Source organism: Conger conger, chromosome 15 (assembly GCF_963514075.1).
Source record: "Conger conger chromosome 15, fConCon1.1, whole genome shotgun sequence".
NCBI lineage: Eukaryota > Metazoa > Chordata > Actinopteri > Anguilliformes > Congridae > Conger > Conger conger.
The window spans coordinates 35,299,160-35,322,822 of NC_083774.1; the positions used below are offsets into that span (position 1 = coordinate 35,299,160).

General features: G+C 39.5%; 1 protein-coding gene across 1 annotated transcript in view; it reads left to right on the forward strand.

The window, feature by feature from the left end:
• The window catches only part of cmah (cytidine monophospho-N-acetylneuraminic acid hydroxylase), a 121,444-nt gene that overhangs the window by 61,520 nt on the left and 36,261 nt on the right, over positions 1 to 23,663 (forward strand). The window lies entirely within an intron of this gene.

Sequence of the window (23,663 nt, forward strand, 5' to 3'; positions counted from 1 at the left end):
CGATGCAGTCACCATAAAATAGTAATTATTAAACATGATCATCATGAGGTGAGGACGGGAAGGCTTTAAAGTATAAGCTGACGTTGTTATTGATTGGGGCGGGGCCGCACCCTGGACATACCCACCAAACAATCATACATCAAAGCCCGTTGCAAGATGTTGCACCAAATATTTAAACAGTAACAGACTGACGTTGTTGACCTTCGCACAGACTCCCAATCTAGCACGTAGAAGCTGCATCAGCCTCTAGTGTCCTGATCCTCCGGGGCTGCCGAGTGACGGGGCTGGTGTGGTGTATCCACAGCAACATGGCTGATTGGAATAGATAGGGAAAAATTGGCTACCAAATGGGGAGAAAATGTGGAGAAATTAGAAACAAAATTTTAAATAAATTTTCTAAAAGTGTTACAAGCTGGAATACATATGTACATGTTTGCTGTGTTAGTATGTGTACTCTTCCTACTTTCCTTCTCTGCTTAGTGATGGGAATTCTCCTTTTGTTTAGTGAGCTGCATCTTTCGGCTCCGTTTGTTCACATGATTCGTTTGTTTGGCTCCGTTCGTTCACTTGTACTTGCGGAAAGTACGCACACGAGCCTCATATGCCCCTCAGTTTTGTTCGTTCACAGCATTGAACTGCAGCATTAAACTCAATTATTATTTTTTGGATTACTGCAGGTCAATAAAATGTACATTTGTTTAATTATACTTTGCAGTATGGACGATACAGCACAAAAGCCGATCTCAATGTATATAATGTAACATTCGCTAAGATTATATTGTAATTATTAACCCTTAAAACACATTTAATTCAGACAATACCTGAAATATATTATTAGCCTACATGGCTGTATTACAGAAAATTCAAAGACAACAGGATTTAGCAAAATATTGTCTATGATATCATATTAAGCTGGACCACGGAATGTGTGCTGCATCTTAAGGCTCAACTGCGCTGAACTTTCAGTTCAATATCAGCTCATGGCTCCGTAGTTCGGTAGTCCAATGCCTCATTTGGCTCCCTAGTTCACTGGCTCCTTTCGGTCACTCATTCAGGAATCCCCCAGGAATTGTAAAGCTCCTGTATAAATACAGTATTCTGGTCTGAATGAAAATGCAATTACATTTTCACATAAACATATTTAAGATGATGTGAAGTAATGATACAATACATTAAAAGCTTTTTTAATCAAGAGGATGCAGGTTCAAATTAATACAATTTATTAAACAATGTGCATTGCAGAAATAGAATGACAATGTGTTACAAGAATTACAAGTTGTAATATGAATGGCTATACGCAAATAGTGTGCAGGAGATCGTATTAGTGAGTCTCCTCGAACCATTCCACGTTTCCCTCTATATACCCAGGGTTTTCAGGAAAAACAACAAATCATCAAATAAAGACGGAGGTAACAACAATGGTCCTGCCGATGTCATCTCTGTATGTCCAACAAACCTGGTTAACCTTTGTATTACAGCTGGATGCTGACTCACAGGTAACTTGCATTACCTGTGGTTTATTCCTACAAGATCTTTATTCAGCAACCAGTGTACTACACCATCAATGACACCAAACTATTTCCCACATCATTAGCTATCTAAAGACACCAAACACTGTATGTGGAAAACCCATGGTTTATACAGTGCTATTTCAACTCATCAGTTCTGGGAGCATTCCACTGAGGTGGCAGAATTGCGCAGAGGCAGCACAATGATGGGAGCAATAGTCCTGTATTGACGAGCACTGTCTTTTCATCAAGCCTTGCTGACCCTGTGTCAACATGGTCAACACAGTCTGTTTCCTTTTGGGGGTCTGCAGAGAGGCACACTTATGTAAAATGCCCTACAGTATCCTCCATTATCACTGCCGGGTCAAATTGACCCGGACAATATGTGTGTAATATAAACATGCAGGGGGGGTCACTACAGTAATTAAGGCCAGCAGAAAAAGTTTCATGCTCCAAATTTTTTATTTATTCTATTCTTCTATTTATCAGTATAAATACAGGTATGGTTCTCATTCAAGATCATATTATGAGAAAATAAATATCTATCAAAAAAAAACTATCCAACGTGTGTCACATGCCCCTTTGTTTTAATAGAAAATTAGGTTTTTCCCATTTTTCTTTATTATTATTATTATTTTTCTGCCACTTTTCCAGTTTTGGGTAAAACCATCCAGTCAATTTGTACAAAATTTTACTAACACAGCTTGTGGACGCTTTTGCCAAATGTTTTGCAGCTAATGTCCTCGTTTGATACATCACTCTGAATAAAACGGAACTTGAACGGGGTCAAACGGTAAATAAATGGAGAAAGTAGAGCACATTTTGTCATTTGCTATGCGTAATAAGATTTTTTATTTTGGAGTCAGGAGTGCGTCTCCATGAAATCATTCAGGCCAGTCTGGAGGTTAAGGCACTTGCACCTCTCCTATGGCTAATGGGAGCCCCATAAAGCCCCTATGTGCTGAGCCCCCAGCACTGCTGCTTGCAGCATCGCCATCACATTTATTCCCCATTCTAATGCTTGGTCTGAACCTCTGGACCATGTCTGTATGCTTTAATGCATCGAGTTGCTGCCACACAACTGGCTAATCTAATATTTGCATGAATAAGCTGGGTCACGTTCAACCCCGACAAAACATCGCAAAATGTTTATGTGAAAAAAAAGAGTGGCAGGTTGAACATCCTTGCAAACCGTGGGTGGACTGACTGAGGTTGGGAAGACTTTAAAGTATAAGCTGACACATTATTAATTGGGGCCGCACCCTCGACAAAACCACTAAATGGGAACAATCATACAAGTCTGTGGCAAAATTTATCATTGGGCATAAACATGTCGTTTAACCTGGAAACTGGAGAATATTGAATGTGCCGCTGGTGTACAGGTAAAACATGCTGGGCCACATTCTGCACAGTTGCTGCGTGTCATGAAACAGTTTTCTAGATCTAAATCTAAATCTCAGTTCAGAAGAAACAGATGGTAATTGACCATCACACGTCAGGTAAAAAAACACGGTCCAAAAAAATACCCAAACAGTTAAACATACAACTCATGAAAGTAAATAATCAAAAGGCAGAAAACATATGGAATGGTTGCAAACTTGCCAGGAAGAGGATGCAAGTGCAAATTACTGTATCCCCATGCACGGTAAGGCCGGTAAGGCCATAAGTACTGTAACTGAAGGATTGCAGTTCAAGAATTACAGAGATTGGTTGTGTCACCAAGTCTAAAGAAAAAACATTAAATGGCACCTCCCTACTATACCAAAACAACAACAACCCAGTGTAGGGAAAAATACTGTATGCAAACAAGAATTCTCTCTTGTTTGCATACAGGCCAAGGTTAAACATTTCCTGCTTCCTTGTTCTTGGATGGTCACCTAACACCTCAATCGTACTGAATGATCGAGAACAATGTAGCAGGAAATGTCTTCTTCCCTAGGTAATCCCCCCTTAAACCGTGACCTGTATGCAAACAAGAGAGAAAAGGTTTAATTCAGGAACAACACATCCACCAAATTCCTACACCAGCTAACGCAAAACGTTCTGACAATGTTGCTGCCATGTAGTGCTAATGTTATAACACTGACAAAACATTGCAGTAACTTTGAATTTGAGAGCATTCTGTGTTAGCTTTGAATATATTTACCCTTCTCCATGCTGCTGGGTGCTCAAAGTCACTGTCATCAGACAATTCTACACAAAATGTACCTCCTGGACTGAAAAGGAGTTGTGTATTGTTCACCAAACATTAGAACCAAATGAATAGTAGATAAGAACAAATATTGAAAAAGTAATATTTACACAGCAAAGTAACCGTGAAACACTAAGTGATCTTTGTTTGCTTAGTTTCACTGACGATGCAGTCACCATAAAATAGTAATTATTAAACATGATCATCATGAGGTGAGGACGGGAAGGCTTTAAAGTATAAGCTGACGTTGTTATTGATTGGGGCGGGGCCGCACCCTGGACATACCCACCAAACAATCATACATCAAAGCCCGTTGCAAGATGTTGCACCAAATATTTAAACAGTAACAGACTGACGTTGTTGACCTTCGCACAGACTCCCAATCTAGCACGTAGAAGCTGCATCAGCCTCTAGTGTCCTGATCCTCCGGGGCTGCCGAGTGACGGGGCTGGTGTGGTGTATCCACAGCAACATGGCTGATTGGAATAGATAGGGAAAAATTGGCTACCAAATGGGGAGAAAATGTGGAGAAATTAGAAACAAAATTTTAAATAAATTTTCTAAAAGTGTTACAAGCTGGAATACATATGTACATGTTTGCTGTGTTAGTATGTGTACTCTTCCTACTTTCCTTCTCTGCTTAGTGATGGGAATTCTCCTTTTGTTTAGTGAGCTGCATCTTTCGGCTCCGTTTGTTCACATGATTCGTTTGTTTGGCTCCGTTCGTTCACTTGTACTTGCGGAAAGTACGCACACGAGCCTCATATGCCCCTCAGTTTTGTTCGTTCACAGCATTGAACTGCAGCATTAAACTCAATTATTATTTTTTGGATTACTGCAGGTCAATAAAATGTACATTTGTTTAATTATACTTTGCAGTATGGACGATACAGCACAAAAGCCGATCTCAATGTATATAATGTAACATTCGCTAAGATTATATTGTAATTATTAACCCTTAAAACACATTTAATTCAGACAATACCTGAAATATATTATTAGCCTACATGGCTGTATTACAGAAAATTCAAAGACAACAGGATTTAGCAAAATATTGTCTATGATATCATATTAAGCTGGACCACGGAATGTGTGCTGCATCTTAAGGCTCAACTGCGCTGAACTTTCAGTTCAATATCAGCTCATGGCTCCGTAGTTCGGTAGTCCAATGCCTCATTTGGCTCCCTAGTTCACTGGCTCCTTTCGGTCACTCATTCAGGAATCCCCCAGGAATTGTAAAGCTCCTGTATAAATACAGTATTCTGGTCTGAATGAAAATGCAATTACATTTTCACATAAACATATTTAAGATGATGTGAAGTAATGATACAATACATTAAAAGCTTTTTTAATCAAGAGGATGCAGGTTCAAATTAATACAATTTATTAAACAATGTGCATTGCAGAAATAGAATGACAATGTGTTACAAGAATTACAAGTTGTAATATGAATGGCTATACGCAAATAGTGTGCAGGAGATCGTATTAGTGAGTCTCCTCGAACCATTCCACGTTTCCCTCTATATACCCAGGGTTTTCAGGAAAAACAACAAATCATCAAATAAAGACGGAGGTAACAACAATGGTCCTGCCGATGTCATCTCTGTATGTCCAACAAACCTGGTTAACCTTTGTATTACAGCTGGATGCTGACTCACAGGTAACTTGCATTACCTGTGGTTTATTCCTACAAGATCTTTATTCAGCAACCAGTGTACTACACCATCAATGACACCAAACTATTTCCCACATCATTAGCTATCTAAAGACACCAAACACTGTATGTGGAAAACCCATGGTTTATACAGTGCTATTTCAACTCATCAGTTCTGGGAGCATTCCACTGAGGTGGCAGAATTGCGCAGAGGCAGCACAATGATGGGAGCAATAGTCCTGTATTGACGAGCACTGTCTTTTCATCAAGCCTTGCTGACCCTGTGTCAACATGGTCAACACAGTCTGTTTCCTTTTGGGGGTCTGCAGAGAGGCACACTTATGTAAAATGCCCTACAGTATCCTCCATTATCACTGCCGGGTCAAATTGACCCGGACAATATGTGTGTAATATAAACATGCAGGGGGGGTCACTACAGTAATTAAGGCCAGCAGAAAAAGTTTCATGCTCCAAATTTTTTATTTATTCTATTCTTCTATTTATCAGTATAAATACAGGTATGGTTCTCATTCAAGATCATATTATGAGAAAATAAATATCTATCAAAAAAAAACTATCCAACGTGTGTCACATGCCCCTTTGTTTTAATAGAAAATTAGGTTTTTCCCATTTTTCTTTATTATTATTATTATTTTTCTGCCACTTTTCCAGTTTTGGGTAAAACCATCCAGTCAATTTGTACAAAATTTTACTAACACAGCTTGTGGACGCTTTTGCCAAATGTTTTGCAGCTAATGTCCTCGTTTGATACATCACTCTGAATAAAACGGAACTTGAACGGGGTCAAACGGTAAATAAATGGAGAAAGTAGAGCACATTTTGTCATTTGCTATGCGTAATAAGATTTTTTATTTTGGAGTCAGGAATGCGTCTCCATGAAATCATTCAGGCCAGTCTGGAGGTTAAGGCACTTGCACCTCTCCTATGGCTAATGGGAGCCCCATAAAGCCCCTATGTGCTGAGCCCCCAGCACTGCTGCTTGCAGCATCGCCATCACATTTATTCCCCATTCTAATGCTTGGTCTGAACCTCTGGACCATGTCTGTATGCTTTAATGCATCGAGTTGCTGCCACACAACTGGCTAATCTAATATTTGCATGAATAAGCTGGGTCACGTTCAACCCCGACAAAACATCGCAAAATGTTTATGTGAAAAAAAAGAGTGGCAGGTTGAACATCCTTGCAAACCGTGGGTGGACTGACTGAGGTTGGGAAGACTTTAAAGTATAAGCTGACACATTATTAATTGGGGCCGCACCCTCGACAAAACCACTAAATGGGAACAATCATACAAGTCTGTGGCAAAATTTATCATTGGGCATAAACATGTCGTTTAACCTGGAAACTGGAGAATATTGAATGTGCCGCTGGTGTACAGGTAAAACATGCTGGGCCACATTCTGCACAGTTGCTGCGTGTCATGAAACAGTTTTCTAGATCTAAATCTAAATCTCAGTTCAGAAGAAACAGATGGTAATTGACCATCACACGTCAGGTAAAAAAACACGGTCCAAAAAAATACCCAAACAGTTAAACATACAACTCATGAAAGTAAATAATCAAAAGGCAGAAAACATATGGAATGGTTGCAAACTTGCCAGGAAGAGGATGCAAGTGCAAATTACTGTATCCCCATGCACGGTAAGGCCGGTAAGGCCATAAGTACTGTAACTGAAGGATTGCAGTTCAAGAATTACAGAGATTGGTTGTGTCACCAAGTCTAAAGAAAAAACATTAAATGGCACCTCCCTACTATACCAAAACAACAACAACCCAGTGTAGGGAAAAATACTGTATGCAAACAAGAATTCTCTCTTGTTTGCATACAGGCCAAGGTTAAACATTTCCTGCTTCCTTGTTCTTGGATGGTCACCTAACACCTCAATCGTACTGAATGATCGAGAACAATGTAGCAGGAAATGTCTTCTTCCCTAGGTAATCCCCCCTTAAACCGTGACCTGTATGCAAACAAGAGAGAAAAGGTTTAATTCAGGAACAACACATCCACCAAATTCCTACACCAGCTAACGCAAAACGTTCTGACAATGTTGCTGCCATGTAGTGCTAATGTTATAACACTGACAAAACATTCCAGTAACTTTGAATTTGAGAGCATTCTGTGTTAGCTTTGAATATATTTACCCTTCTCCATGCTGCTGGGTGCTCAAAGTCACTGTCATCAGACAATTCTACACAAAATGTACCTCCTGGACTGAAAAGGAGTTGTGTATTGTTCACCAAACATTAGAACCAAATGAATAGTAGATAAGAACAAATATTGAAAAAGTAATATTTACACAGCAAAGTAACCGTGAAACACTAAGTGATCTTTGTTTGCTTAGTTTCACTGACGATGCAGTCACCATAAAATAGTAATTATTAAACATGATCATCATGAGGTGAGGACGGGAAGGCTTTAAAGTATAAGCTGACGTTGTTATTGATTGGGGCGGGGCCGCACCCTGGACATACCCACCAAACAATCATACATCAAAGCCCGTTGCAAGATGTTGCACCAAATATTTAAACAGTAACAGACTGACGTTGTTGACCTTCGCACAGACTCCCAATCTAGCACGTAGAAGCTGCATCAGCCTCTAGTGTCCTGATCCTCCGGGGCTGCCGAGTGACGGGGCTGGTGTGGTGTATCCACAGCAACATGGCTGATTGGAATAGATAGGGAAAAATTGGCTACCAAATGGGGAGAAAATGTGGAGAAATTAGAAACAAAATTTTAAATAAATTTTCTAAAAGTGTTACAAGCTGGAATACATATGTACATGTTTGCTGTGTTAGTATGTGTACTCTTCCTACTTTCCTTCTCTGCTTAGTGATGGGAATTCTCCTTTTGTTTAGTGAGCTGCATCTTTCGGCTCCGTTTGTTCACATGATTCGTTTGTTTGGCTCCGTTCGTTCACTTGTACTTGCGGAAAGTACGCACACGAGCCTCATATGCCCCTCAGTTTTGTTCGTTCACAGCATTGAACTGCAGCATTAAACTCAATTATTATTTTTTGGATTACTGCAGGTCAATAAAATGTACATTTGTTTAATTATACTTTGCAGTATGGACGATACAGCACAAAAGCCGATCTCAATGTATATAATGTAACATTCGCTAAGATTATATTGTAATTATTAACCCTTAAAACACATTTAATTCAGACAATACCTGAAATATATTATTAGCCTACATGGCTGTATTACAGAAAATTCAAAGACAACAGGATTTAGCAAAATATTGTCTATGATATCATATTAAGCTGGACCACGGAATGTGTGCTGCATCTTAAGGCTCAACTGCGCTGAACTTTCAGTTCAATATCAGCTCATGGCTCCGTAGTTCGGTAGTCCAATGCCTCATTTGGCTCCCTAGTTCACTGGCTCCTTTCGGTCACTCATTCAGGAATCCCCCAGGAATTGTAAAGCTCCTGTATAAATACAGTATTCTGGTCTGAATGAAAATGCAATTACATTTTCACATAAACATATTTAAGATGATGTGAAGTAATGATACAATACATTAAAAGCTTTTTTAATCAAGAGGATGCAGGTTCAAATTAATACAATTTATTAAACAATGTGCATTGCAGAAATAGAATGACAATGTGTTACAAGAATTACAAGTTGTAATATGAATGGCTATACGCAAATAGTGTGCAGGAGATCGTATTAGTGAGTCTCCTCGAACCATTCCACGTTTCCCTCTATATACCCAGGGTTTTCAGGAAAAACAACAAATCATCAAATAAAGACGGAGGTAACAACAATGGTCCTGCCGATGTCATCTCTGTATGTCCAACAAACCTGGTTAACCTTTGTATTACAGCTGGATGCTGACTCACAGGTAACTTGCATTACCTGTGGTTTATTCCTACAAGATCTTTATTCAGCAACCAGTGTACTACACCATCAATGACACCAAACTATTTCCCACATCATTAGCTATCTAAAGACACCAAACACTGTATGTGGAAAACCCATGGTTTATACAGTGCTATTTCAACTCATCAGTTCTGGGAGCATTCCACTGAGGTGGCAGAATTGCGCAGAGGCAGCACAATGATGGGAGCAATAGTCCTGTATTGACGAGCACTGTCTTTTCATCAAGCCTTGCTGACCCTGTGTCAACATGGTCAACACAGTCTGTTTCCTTTTGGGGGTCTGCAGAGAGGCACACTTATGTAAAATGCCCTACAGTATCCTCCATTATCACTGCCGGGTCAAATTGACCCGGACAATATGTGTGTAATATAAACATGCAGGGGGGGTCACTACAGTAATTAAGGCCAGCAGAAAAAGTTTCATGCTCCAAATTTTTTATTTATTCTATTCTTCTATTTATCAGTATAAATACAGGTATGGTTCTCATTCAAGATCATATTATGAGAAAATAAATATCTATCAAAAAAAAACTATCCAACGTGTGTCACATGCCCCTTTGTTTTAATAGAAAATTAGGTTTTTCCCATTTTTCTTTATTATTATTATTATTTTTCTGCCACTTTTCCAGTTTTGGGTAAAACCATCCAGTCAATTTGTACAAAATTTTACTAACACAGCTTGTGGACGCTTTTGCCAAATGTTTTGCAGCTAATGTCCTCGTTTGATACATCACTCTGAATAAAACGGAACTTGAACGGGGTCAAACGGTAAATAAATGGAGAAAGTAGAGCACATTTTGTCATTTGCTATGCGTAATAAGATTTTTTATTTTGGAGTCAGGAATGCGTCTCCATGAAATCATTCAGGCCAGTCTGGAGGTTAAGGCACTTGCACCTCTCCTATGGCTAATGGGAGCCCCATAAAGCCCCTATGTGCTGAGCCCCCAGCACTGCTGCTTGCAGCATCGCCATCACATTTATTCCCCATTCTAATGCTTGGTCTGAACCTCTGGACCATGTCTGTATGCTTTAATGCATCGAGTTGCTGCCACACAACTGGCTAATCTAATATTTGCATGAATAAGCTGGGTCACGTTCAACCCCGACAAAACATCGCAAAATGTTTATGTGAAAAAAAAGAGTGGCAGGTTGAACATCCTTGCAAACCGTGGGTGGACTGACTGAGGTTGGGAAGACTTTAAAGTATAAGCTGACACATTATTAATTGGGGCCGCACCCTCGACAAAACCACTAAATGGGAACAATCATACAAGTCTGTGGCAAAATTTATCATTGGGCATAAACATGTCGTTTAACCTGGAAACTGGAGAATATTGAATGTGCCGCTGGTGTACAGGTAAAACATGCTGGGCCACATTCTGCACAGTTGCTGCGTGTCATGAAACAGTTTTCTAGATCTAAATCTAAATCTCAGTTCAGAAGAAACAGATGGTAATTGACCATCACACGTCAGGTAAAAAAACACGGTCCAAAAAAATACCCAAACAGTTAAACATACAACTCATGAAAGTAAATAATCAAAAGGCAGAAAACATATGGAATGGTTGCAAACTTGCCAGGAAGAGGATGCAAGTGCAAATTACTGTATCCCCATGCACGGTAAGGCCGGTAAGGCCATAAGTACTGTAACTGAAGGATTGCAGTTCAAGAATTACAGAGATTGGTTGTGTCACCAAGTCTAAAGAAAAAACATTAAATGGCACCTCCCTACTATACCAAAACAACAACAACCCAGTGTAGGGAAAAATACTGTATGCAAACAAGAATTCTCTCTTGTTTGCATACAGGCCAAGGTTAAACATTTCCTGCTTCCTTGTTCTTGGATGGTCACCTAACACCTCAATCGTACTGAATGATCGAGAACAATGTAGCAGGAAATGTCTTCTTCCCTAGGTAATCCCCCCTTAAACCGTGACCTGTATGCAAACAAGAGAGAAAAGGTTTAATTCAGGAACAACACATCCACCAAATTCCTACACCAGCTAACGCAACACATTCTGACAATGTTGCTGCCATGTAGTGCTAATGTTATAACACTGACAAAACATTCCAGTAACTTTGAATTTGAGAGCATTCTGTGTTAGCTTTGAATATATTTACCCTTCTCCATGCTGCTGGGTGCTCAAAGTCACTGTCATCAGACAATTCTACACAAAATGTACCTCCTGGACTGAAAAGGAGTTGTGTATTGTTCACCAAACATTAGAACCAAATGAATAGTAGATAAGAACAAATATTGAAAAAGTAATATTTACACAGCAAAGTAACCGTGAAACACTAAGTGATCTTTGTTTGCTTAGTTTCACTGACGATGAAGTCACCATAAAATAGTAATTATTAAACATGATCATCATGAGGTGAGGACGGGAAGGCTTTAAAGTATAAGCTGACGTTGTTATTGATTGGGGCGGGGCCGCACCCTGGACATACCCACCAAACAATCATACATCAAAGCCCGTTGCAAGATGTTGCACCAAATATTTAAACAGTAACAGACTGACGTTGTTGACCTTCGCACAGACTCCCAATCTAGCACGTAGAAGCTGCATCAGCCTCTAGTGTCCTGATCCTCCGGGGCTGCCGAGTGACGGGGCTGGTGTGGTGTATCCACAGCAACATGGCTGATTGGAATAGATAGGGAAAAATTGGCTACCAAATGGGGAGAAAATGTGGAGAAATTAGAAACAAAATTTTAAATAAATTTTCTAAAAGTGTTACAAGCTGGAATACATATGTACATGTTTGCTGTGTTAGTATGTGTACTCTTCCTACTTTCCTTCTCTGCTTAGTGATGGGAATTCTCCTTTTGTTTAGTGAGCTGCATCTTTCGGCTCCGTTTGTTCACATGATTCGTTTGTTTGGCTCCGTTCGTTCACTTGTACTTGCGGAAAGTACGCACACGAGCCTCATATGCCCCTCAGTTTTGTTCGTTCACAGCATTAAACTCAATTATTATTTTTTGGATTACTGCAGGTCAATAAAATGTACATTTGTTTAATTATACTTTGCAGTATGGACGATACAGCACAAAAGCCGATCTCAATGTATATAATGTAACATTCGCTAAGATTATATTGTAATTATTAACCCTTAAAACACATTTAATTCAGACAATACCTGAAATATATTATTAGCCTACATGGCTGTATTACAGAAAATTCAAAGACAACAGGATTTAGCAAAATATTGTCTATGATATCATATTAAGCTGGACCACGGAATGTGTGCTGCATCTTAAGGCTCAACTGCGCTGAACTTTCAGTTCAATATCAGCTCATGGCTCCGTAGTTCGGTAGTCCAATGCCTCATTTGGCTCCCTAGTTCACTGGCTCCTTTCGGTCACTCATTCAGGAATCCCCCAGGAATTGTAAAGCTCCTGTATAAATACAGTATTCTGGTCTGAATGAAAATGCAATTACATTTTCACATAAACATATTTAAGATGATGTGAAGTAATGATACAATACATTAAAAGCTTTTTTAATCAAGAGGATGCAGGTTCAAATTAATACAATTTATTAAACAATGTGCATTGCAGAAATAGAATGACAATGTGTTACAAGAATTACAAGTTGTAATATGAATGGCTATACGCAAATAGTGTGCAGGAGATCGTATTAGTGAGTCTCCTCGAACCATTCCACGTTTCCCTCTATATACCCAGGGTTTTCAGGAAAAACAACAAATCATCAAATAAAGACGGAGGTAACAACAATGGTCCTGCCGATGTCATCTCTGTATGTCCAACAAACCTGGTTAACCTTTGTATTACAGCTGGATGCTGACTCACAGGTAACTTGCATTACCTGTGGTTTATTCCTACAAGATCTTTATTCAGCAACCAGTGTACTACACCATCAATGACACCAAACTATTTCCCACATCATTAGCTATCTAAAGACACCAAACACTGTATGTGGAAAACCCATGGTTTATACAGTGCTATTTCAACTCATCAGTTCTGGGAGCATTCCACTGAGGTGGCAGAATTGCGCAGAGGCAGCACAATGATGGGAGCAATAGTCCTGTATTGACGAGCACTGTCTTTTCATCAAGCCTTGCTGACCCTGTGTCAACATGGTCAACACAGTCTGTTTCCTTTTGGGGGTCTGCAGAGAGGCACACTTATGTAAAATGCCCTACAGTATCCTCCATTATCACTGCCGGGTCAAATTGACCCGGACAATATGTGTGTAATATAAACATGCAGGGGGGGTCACTACAGTAATTAAGGCCAGCAGAAAAAGTTTCATGCTCCAAATTTTTTATTTATTCTATTCTTCTATTTATCAGTATAAATACAGGTATGGTTCTCATTCAAGATCATATTATGAGAAAATAAATATCTATCAAAAAAAAACTATCCAACGTGTGTCACATGCCCCTTTGTTTTAATAGAAAATTAGGTTTTTCCCATTTTTCTTTATTATTATTATTATTTTTCTGCCACTTTTCCAGTTTTGGGTAAAACCATCCAGTCAATTTGTACAAAATTTTACTAACACAGCTTGTGGACGCTTTTGCCAAATGTTTTGCAGCTAATGTCCTCGTTTGATACATCACTCTGAATAAAACGGAACTTGAACGGGGTCAAACGGTAAATAAATGGAGAAAGTAGAGCACATTTTGTCATTTGCTATGCGTAATAAGATTTTTTATTTTGGAGTCAGGAATGCGTCTCCATGAAATCATTCAGGCCAGTCTGGAGGTTAAGGCACTTGCACCTCTCCTATGGCTAATGGGAGCCCCATAAAGCCCCTATGTGCTGAGCCCCCAGCACTGCTGCTTGCAGCATCGCCATCACATTTATTCCCCATTCTAATGCTTGGTCTGAACCTCTGGACCATGTCTGTATGCTTTAATGCATCGAGTTGCTGCCACACAACTGGCTAATCTAATATTTGCATGAATAAGCTGGGTCACGTTCAACCCCGACAAAACATCGCAAAATGTTTATGTGAAAAAAAAGAGTGGCAGGTTGAACATCCTTGCAAACCGTGGGTGGACTGACTGAGGTTGGGAAGACTTTAAAGTATAAGCTGACACATTATTAATTGGGGCCGCACCCTCGACAAAACCACTAAATGGGAACAATCATACAAGTCTGTGGCAAAATTTATCATTGGGCATAAACATGTCGTTTAACCTGGAAACTGGAGAATATTGAATGTGCCGCTGGTGTACAGGTAAAACATGCTGGGCCACATTCTGCACAGTTGCTGCGTGTCATGAAACAGTTTTCTAGATCTAAATCTAAATCTCAGTTCAGAAGAAACAGATGGTAATTGACCATCACACGTCAGGTAAAAAAACACGGTCCAAAAAAATACCCAAACAGTTAAACATACAACTCATGAAAGTAAATAATCAAAAGGCAGAAAACATATGGAATGGTTGCAAACTTGCCAGGAAGAGGATGCAAGTGCAAATTACTGTATCCCCATGCACGGTAAGGCCGGTAAGGCCATAAGTACTGTAACTGAAGGATTGCAGTTCAAGAATTACAGAGATTGGTTGTGTCACCAAGTCTAAAGAAAAAACATTAAATGGCACCTCCCTACTATACCAAAACAACAACAACCCAGTGTAGGGAAAAATACTGTATGCAAACAAGAATTCTCTCTTGTTTGCATACAGGCCAAGGTTAAACATTTCCTGCTTCCTTGTTCTTGGATGGTCACCTAACACCTCAATCGTACTGAATGATCGAGAACAATGTAGCAGGAAATGTCTTCTTCCCTAGGTAATCCCCCCTTAAACCGTGACCTGTATGCAAACAAGAGAGAAAAGGTTTAATTCAGGAACAACACATCCACCAAATTCCTACACCAGCTAACGCAAAACGTTCTGACAATGTTGCTGCCATGTAGTGCTAATGTTATAACACTGACAAAACATTCCAGTAACTTTGAATTTGAGAGCATTCTGTGTTAGCTTTGAATATATTTACCCTTCTCCATGCTGCTGGGTGCTCAAAGTCACTGTCATCAGACAATTCTACACAAAATGTACCTCCTGGACTGAAAAGGAGTTGTGTATTGTTCACCAAACATTAGAACCAAATGAATAGTAGATAAGAACAAATATTGAAAAAGTAATATTTACACAGCAAAGTAACCGTGAAACACTAAGTGATCTTTGTTTGCTTAGTTTCACTGACGATGCAGTCACCATAAAATAGTAATTATTAAACATGATCATCATGAGGTGAGGACGGGAAGGCTTTAAAGTATAAGCTGACGTTGTTATTGATTGGGGCGGGGCCGCACCCTGGACATACCCACCAAACAATCATACATCAAAGCCCGTTGCAAGATGTTGCACCAAATATTTAAACAGTAACAGACTGACGTTGTTGACCTTCGCACAGACTCCCAATCTAGCACGTAGAAGCTGCATCAGCCTCTAGTGTCCTGATCCTCCGGGGCTGCCGAGTGACGGGGCTGGTGTGGTGTATCCACAGCAACATGGCTGATTGGAATAGATAGGGAAAAATTGGCTACCAAATGGGGAGAAAATGTGGAGAAATTAGAAACAAAATTTTAAATAAATTTTCTAAAAGTGTTACAAGCTGGAATACATATGTACATGTTTGCTGTGTTAGTATGTGTACTCTTCCTACTTTCCTTCTCTGCTTAGTGATGGGAATTCTCCTTTTGTTTAGTGAGCTGCATCTTTCGGCTCCGTTTGTTCACATGATTCGTTTGTTTGGCTCCGTTCGTTCACTTGTACTTGCGGAAAGTACGCACACGAGCCTCATATGCCCCTCAGTTTTGTTCGTTCACAGCATTGAACTGCAGCATTAAACTCAATTATTATTTTTTGGATTACTGCAGGTCAATAAAATGTACATTTGTTTAATTATACTTTGCAGTATGGACGATACAGCACAAAAGCCGATCTCAATGTATATAATGTAACATTCGCTAAGATTATATTGTAATTATTAACCCTTAAAACACATTTAATTCAGACAATACCTGAAATATATTATTAGCCTACATGGCTGTATTACAGAAAATTCAAAGACAACAGGATTTAGCAAAATATTGTCTATGATATCATATTAAGCTGGACCACGGAATGTGTGCTGCATCTTAAGGCTCAACTGCGCTGAACTTTCAGTTCAATATCAGCTCATGGCTCCGTAGTTCGGTAGTCCAATGCCTCATTTGGCTCCCTAGTTCACTGGCTCCTTTCGGTCACTCATTCAGGAATCCCCCAGGAATTGTAAAGCTCCTGTATAAATACAGTATTCTGGTCTGAATGAAAATGCAATTACATTTTCACATAAACATATTTAAGATGATGTGAAGTAATGATACAATACATTAAAAGCTTTTTTAATCAAGAGGATGCAGGTTCAAATTAATACAATTTATTAAACAATGTGCATTGCAGAAATAGAATGACAATGTGTTACAAGAATTACAAGTTGTAATATGAATGGCTATACGCAAATAGTGTGCAGGAGATCGTATTAGTGAGTCTCCTCGAACCATTCCACGTTTCCCTCTATATACCCAGGGTTTTCAGGAAAAACAACAAATCATCAAATAAAGACGGAGGTAACAACAATGGTCCTGCCGATGTCATCTCTGTATGTCCAACAAACCTGGTTAACCTTTGTATTACAGCTGGATGCTGACTCACAGGTAACTTGCATTACCTGTGGTTTATTCCTACAAGATCTTTATTCAGCAACCAGTGTACTACACCATCAATGACACCAAACTATTTCCCACATCATTAGCTATCTAAAGACACCAAACACTGTATGTGGAAAACCCATGGTTTATACAGTGCTATTTCAACTCATCAGTTCTGGGAGCATTCCACTGAGGTGGCAGAATTGCGCAGAGGCAGCACAATGATGGGAGCAATAGTCCTGTATTGACGAGCACTGTCTTTTCATCAAGCCTTGCTGACCCTGTGTCAACATGGTCAACACAGTCTGTTTCCTTTTGGGGGTCTGCAGAGAGGCACACTTATGTAAAATGCCCTACAGTATCCTCCATTATCACTGCCGGGTCAAATTGACCCGGACAATATGTGTGTAATATAAACATGCAGGGGGGGTCACTACAGTAATTAAGGCCAGCAGAAAAAGTTTCATGCTCCAAATTTTTTATTTATTCTATTCTTCTATTTATCAGTATAAATACAGGTATGGTTCTCATTCAAGATCATATTATGAGAAAATAAATATCTATCAAAAAAAAACTATCCAACGTGTGTCACATGCCCCTTTGTTTTAATAGAAAATTAGGTTTTTCCCATTTTTCTTTATTATTATTATTATTTTTCTGCCACTTTTCCAGTTTTGGGTAAAACCATCCAGTCAATTTGTACAAAATTTTACTAACACAGCTTGTGGACGCTTTTGCCAAATGTTTTGCAGCTAATGTCCTCGTTTGATACATCACTCTGAATAAAACGGAACTTGAACGGGGTCAAACGGTAAATAAATGGAGAAAGTAGAGCACATTTTGTCATTTGCTATGCGTAATAAGATTTTTTATTTTGGAGTCAGGAATGCGTCTCCATGAAATCATTCAGGCCAGTCTGGAGGTTAAGGCACTTGCACCTCTCCTATGGCTAATGGGAGCCCCATAAAGCCCCTATGTGCTGAGCCCCCAGCACTGCTGCTTGCAGCATCGCCATCACATTTATTCCCCATTCTAATGCTTGGTCTGAACCTCTGGACCATGTCTGTATGCTTTAATGCATCGAGTTGCTGCCACACAACTGGCTAATCTAATATTTGCATGAATAAGCTGGGTCACGTTCAACCCCGACAAAACATCGCAAAATGTTTATGTGAAAAAAAAGAGTGGCAGGTTGAACATCCTTGCAAACCGTGGGTGGACTGACTGAGGTTGGGAAGACTTTAAAGTATAAGCTGACACATTATTAATTGGGGCCGCACCCTCGACAAAACCACTAAATGGGAACAATCATACAAGTCTGTGGCAAAATTTATCATTGGGCATAAACATGTCGTTTAACCTGGAAACTGGAGAATATTGAATGTGCCGCTGGTGTACAGGTAAAACATGCTGGGCCACATTCTGCACAGTTGCTGCGTGTCATGAAACAGTTTTCTAGATCTAAATCTAAATCTCAGTTCAGAAGAAACAGATGGTAATTGACCATCACACGTCAGGTAAAAAAACACGGTCCAAAAAAATACCCAAACAGTTAAACATACAACTCATGAAAGTAAATAATCAAAAGGCAGAAAACATATGGAATGGTTGCAAACTTGCCAGGAAGAGGATGCAAGTGCAAATTACTGTATCCCCATGCACGGTAAGGCCGGTAAGGCCATAAGTACTGTAACTGAAGGATTGCAGTTCAAGAATTACAGAGATTGGTTGTGTCACCAAGTCTAAAGAAAAAACATTAAATGGCACCTCCCTACTATACCAAAACAACAACAACCCAGTGTAGGGAAAAATACTGTATGCAAACAAGAATTCTCTCTTGTTTGCATACAGGCCAAGGTTAAACATTTCCTGCTTCCTTGTTCTTGGATGGTCACCTAACACCTCAATCGTACTGAATGATCGAGAACAATGTAGCAGGAAATGTCTTCTTCCCTAGGTAATCCCCCCTTAAACCGTGACCTGTATGCAAACAAGAGAGAAAAGGTTTAATTCAGGAACAACACATCCACCAAATTCCTACACCAGCTAACGCAACACATTCTGACAATGTTGCTGCCATGTAGTGCTAATGTTATAACACTGACAAAACATTCCAGTAACTTTGAATTTGAGAGCATTCTGTGTTAGCTTTGAATATATTTACCCTTCTCCATGCTGCTGGGTGCTCAAAGTCACTGTCATCAGACAATTCTACACAAAATGTACCTCCTGGACTGAAAAGGAGTTGTGTATTGTTCACCAAACATTAGAACCAAATGAATAGTAGATAAGAACAAATATTGAAAAAGTAATATTTACACAGCAAAGTAACCGTGAAACACTAAGTGATCTTTGTTTGCTTAGTTTCACTGACGATGAAGTCACCATAAAATAGTAATTATTAAACATGATCATCATGAGGTGAGGACGGGAAGGCTTTAAAGTATAAGCTGACGTTGTTATTGATTGGGGCGGGGCCGCACCCTGGACATACCCACCAAACAATCATACATCAAAGCCCGTTGCAAGATGTTGCACCAAATATTTAAACAGTAACAGACTGACGTTGTTGACCTTCGCACAGACTCCCAATCTAGCACGTAGAAGCTGCATCAGCCTCTAGTGTCCTGATCCTCCGGGGCTGCCGAGTGACGGGGCTGGTGTGGTGTATCCACAGCAACATGGCTGATTGGAATAGATAGGGAAAAATTGGCTACCAAATGGGGAGAAAATGTGGAGAAATTAGAAACAAAATTTTAAATAAATTTTCTAAAAGTGTTACAAGCTGGAATACATATGTACATGTTTGCTGTGTTAGTATGTGTACTCTTCCTACTTTCCTTCTCTGCTTAGTGATGGGAATTCTCCTTTTGTTTAGTGAGCTGCATCTTTCGGCTCCGTTTGTTCACATGATTCGTTTGTTTGGCTCCGTTCGTTCACTTGTACTTGCGGAAAGTACGCACACGAGCCTCATATGCCCCTCAGTTTTGTTCGTTCACAGCATTAAACTCAATTATTATTTTTTGGATTACTGCAGGTCAATAAAATGTACATTTGTTTAATTATACTTTGCAGTATGGACGATACAGCACAAAAGCCGATCTCAATGTATATAATGTAACATTCGCTAAGATTATATTGTAATTATTAACCCTTAAAACACATTTAATTCAGACAATACCTGAAATATATTATTAGCCTACATGGCTGTATTACAGAAAATTCAAAGACAACAGGATTTAGCAAAATATTGTCTATGATATCATATTAAGCTGGACCACGGAATGTGTGCTGCATCTTAAGGCTCAACTGCGCTGAACTTTCAGTTCAATATCAGCTCATGGCTCCGTAGTTCGGTAGTCCAATGCCTCATTTGGCTCCCTAGTTCACTGGCTCCTTTCGGTCACTCATTCAGGAATCCCCCAGGAATTGTAAAGCTCCTGTATAAATACAGTATTCTGGTCTGAATGAAAATGCAATTACATTTTCACATAAACATATTTAAGATGATGTGAAGTAATGATACAATACATTAAAAGCTTTTTTAATCAAGAGGATGCAGGTTCAAATTAATACAATTTATTAAACAATGTGCATTGCAGAAATAGAATGACAATGTGTTACAAGAATTACAAGTTGTAATATGAATGGCTATACGCAAATAGTGTGCAGGAGATCGTATTAGTGAGTCTCCTCGAACCATTCCACGTTTCCCTCTATATACCCAGGGTTTTCAGGAAAAACAACAAATCATCAAATAAAGACGGAGGTAACAACAATGGTCCTGCCGATGTCATCTCTGTATGTCCAACAAACCTGGTTAACCTTTGTATTACAGCTGGATGCTGACTCACAGGTAACTTGCATTACCTGTGGTTTATTCCTACAAGATCTTTATTCAGCAACCAGTGTACTACACCATCAATGACACCAAACTATTTCCCACATCATTAGCTATCTAAAGACACCAAACACTGTATGTGGAAAACCCATGGTTTATACAGTGCTATTTCAACTCATCAGTTCTGGGAGCATTCCACTGAGGTGGCAGAATTGCGCAGAGGCAGCACAATGATGGGAGCAATAGTCCTGTATTGACGAGCACTGTCTTTTCATCAAGCCTTGCTGACCCTGTGTCAACATGGTCAACACAGTCTGTTTCCTTTTGGGGGTCTGCAGAGAGGCACACTTATGTAAAATGCCCTACAGTATCCTCCATTATCACTGCCGGGTCAAATTGACCCGGACAATATGTGTGTAATATAAACATGCAGGGGGGGTCACTACAGTAATTAAGGCCAGCAGAAAAAGTTTCATGCTCCAAATTTTTTATTTATTCTATTCTTCTATTTATCAGTATAAATACAGGTATGGTTCTCATTCAAGATCATATTATGAGAAAATAAATATCTATCAAAAAAAAACTATCCAACGTGTGTCACATGCCCCTTTGTTTTAATAGAAAATTAGGTTTTTCCCATTTTTCTTTATTATTATTATTATTTTTCTGCCACTTTTCCAGTTTTGGGTAAAACCATCCAGTCAATTTGTACAAAATTTTACTAACACAGCTTGTGGACGCTTTTGCCAAATGTTTTGCAGCTAATGTCCTCGTTTGATACATCACTCTGAATAAAACGGAACTTGAACGGGGTCAAACGGTAAATAAATGGAGAAAGTAGAGCACATTTTGTCATTTGCTATGCGTAATAAGATTTTTTATTTTGGAGTCAGGAATGCGTCTCCATGAAATCATTCAGGCCAGTCTGGAGGTTAAGGCACTTGCACCTCTCCTATGGCTAATGGGAGCCCCATAAAGCCCCTATGTGCTGAGCCCCCAGCACTGCTGCTTGCAGCATCGCCATCACATTTATTCCCCATTCTAATGCTTGGTCTGAACCTCTGGACCATGTCTGTATGCTTTCATGCATCGAGTTGCTGCCACACAACTGGCTAATCTAATATTTGCATGAATAAGCTGGGTCACGTTCAACCCCGACAAAACATCGCAAAATGTTTATGTGAAAAAAAAGAGTGGCGGGTTGAACATCCTTGCAAACCGTGGGTGGACTGACTGAGGTTGGGAAGACTTTAAAGTATAAGCTGACACATTATTAATTGGGGCCGCACCCTCGACAAAACCACTAAATGGGAACAATCATACAAGTCTGTGGCAAAATTTATCATTGGGCATAAACATGTCGTTTAACCTGGAAACTGGAGAATATTGAATGTGCCGCTGGTGTACAGGTAAAACATGCTGGGCCACATTCTGCACAGTTGCTGCGTGTCATGAAACAGTTTTCTAGATCTAAATCTAAATCTCAGTTCAGAAGAAACAGATGGTAATTGACCATCACACGTCAGGTAAAAAAACACGGTCCAAAAAAATACCCAAACAGTTAAACATACAACTCATGAAAGTAAATAATCAAAAGGCAGAAAACATATGGAATGGTTGCAAACTTGCCAGGAAGAGGATGCAAGTGCAAATTACTGTATCCCCATGCACGGTAAGGCCGGTAAGGCCATAAGTACTGTAACTGAAGGATTGCAGTTCAAGAATTACAGAGATTGGTTGTGTCACCAAGTCTAAAGAAAAAACATTAAATGGCACCTCCCTACTATACCAAAACAACAACAACCCAGTGTAGGGAAAAATACTGTATGCAAACAAGAATTCTCTCTTGTTTGCATACAGGCCAAGGTTAAACATTTCCTGCTTCCTTGTTCTTGGATGGTCACCTAACACCTCAATCGTACTGAATGATCGAGAACAATGTAGCAGGAAATGTCTTCTTCCCTAGGTAATCCCCCCTTAAACCGTGACCTGTATGCAAACAAGAGAGAAAAGGTTTAATTCAGGAACAACACATCCACCAAATTCCTACACCAGCTAACGCAACACATTCTGACAATGTTGCTGCCATGTAGTGCTAATGTTATAACACTGACAAAACATTCCAGTAACTTTGAATTTGAGAGCATTCTGTGTTAGCTTTGAATATATTTACCCTTCTCCATGCTGCTGGGTGCTCAAAGTCACTGTCATCAGACAATTCTACACAAAATGTACCTCCTGGACTGAAAAGGAGTTGTGTATTGTTCACCAAACATTAGAACCAAATGAATAGTAGATAAGAACAAATATTGAAAAAGTAATATTTACACAGCAAAGTAACCGTGAAACACTAAGTGATCTTTGTTTGCTTAGTTTCACTGACGATGCAGTCACCATAAAATAGTAATTATTAAACATGATCATCATGAGGTGAGGACGGGAAGGCTTTAAAGTATAAGCTGACGTTGTTATTGATTGGGGCGGGGCCGCACCCTGGACATACCCACCAAACAATCATACATCAAAGCCCGTTGCAAGATGTTGCACCAAATATTTAAACAGTAACAGACTGACGTCGTTGACCTTCGCACAGACTCCCAATCTAGCACGTAGAAGCTGCATCAGCCTCTAGTGTCCTGATCCTCCGGGGCTGCCGAGTGACGGGGCTGGTGTGGTGTATCCACAGCAACATGGCTGATTGGAATAGATAGGGAAAAATTGGCTACCAAATGGGGAGAAAATGTGGAGAAATTAGAAACAAAATTTTAAATAAATTTTCTAAAAGTGTTACAAGCTGGAATACATATGTACATGTTTGCTGTGTTAGTATGTGTACTCTTTCCTACTTTCCTTCTCTGCTTAGTGATGGGAATTCTCCTTTTGTTTAGTGAGC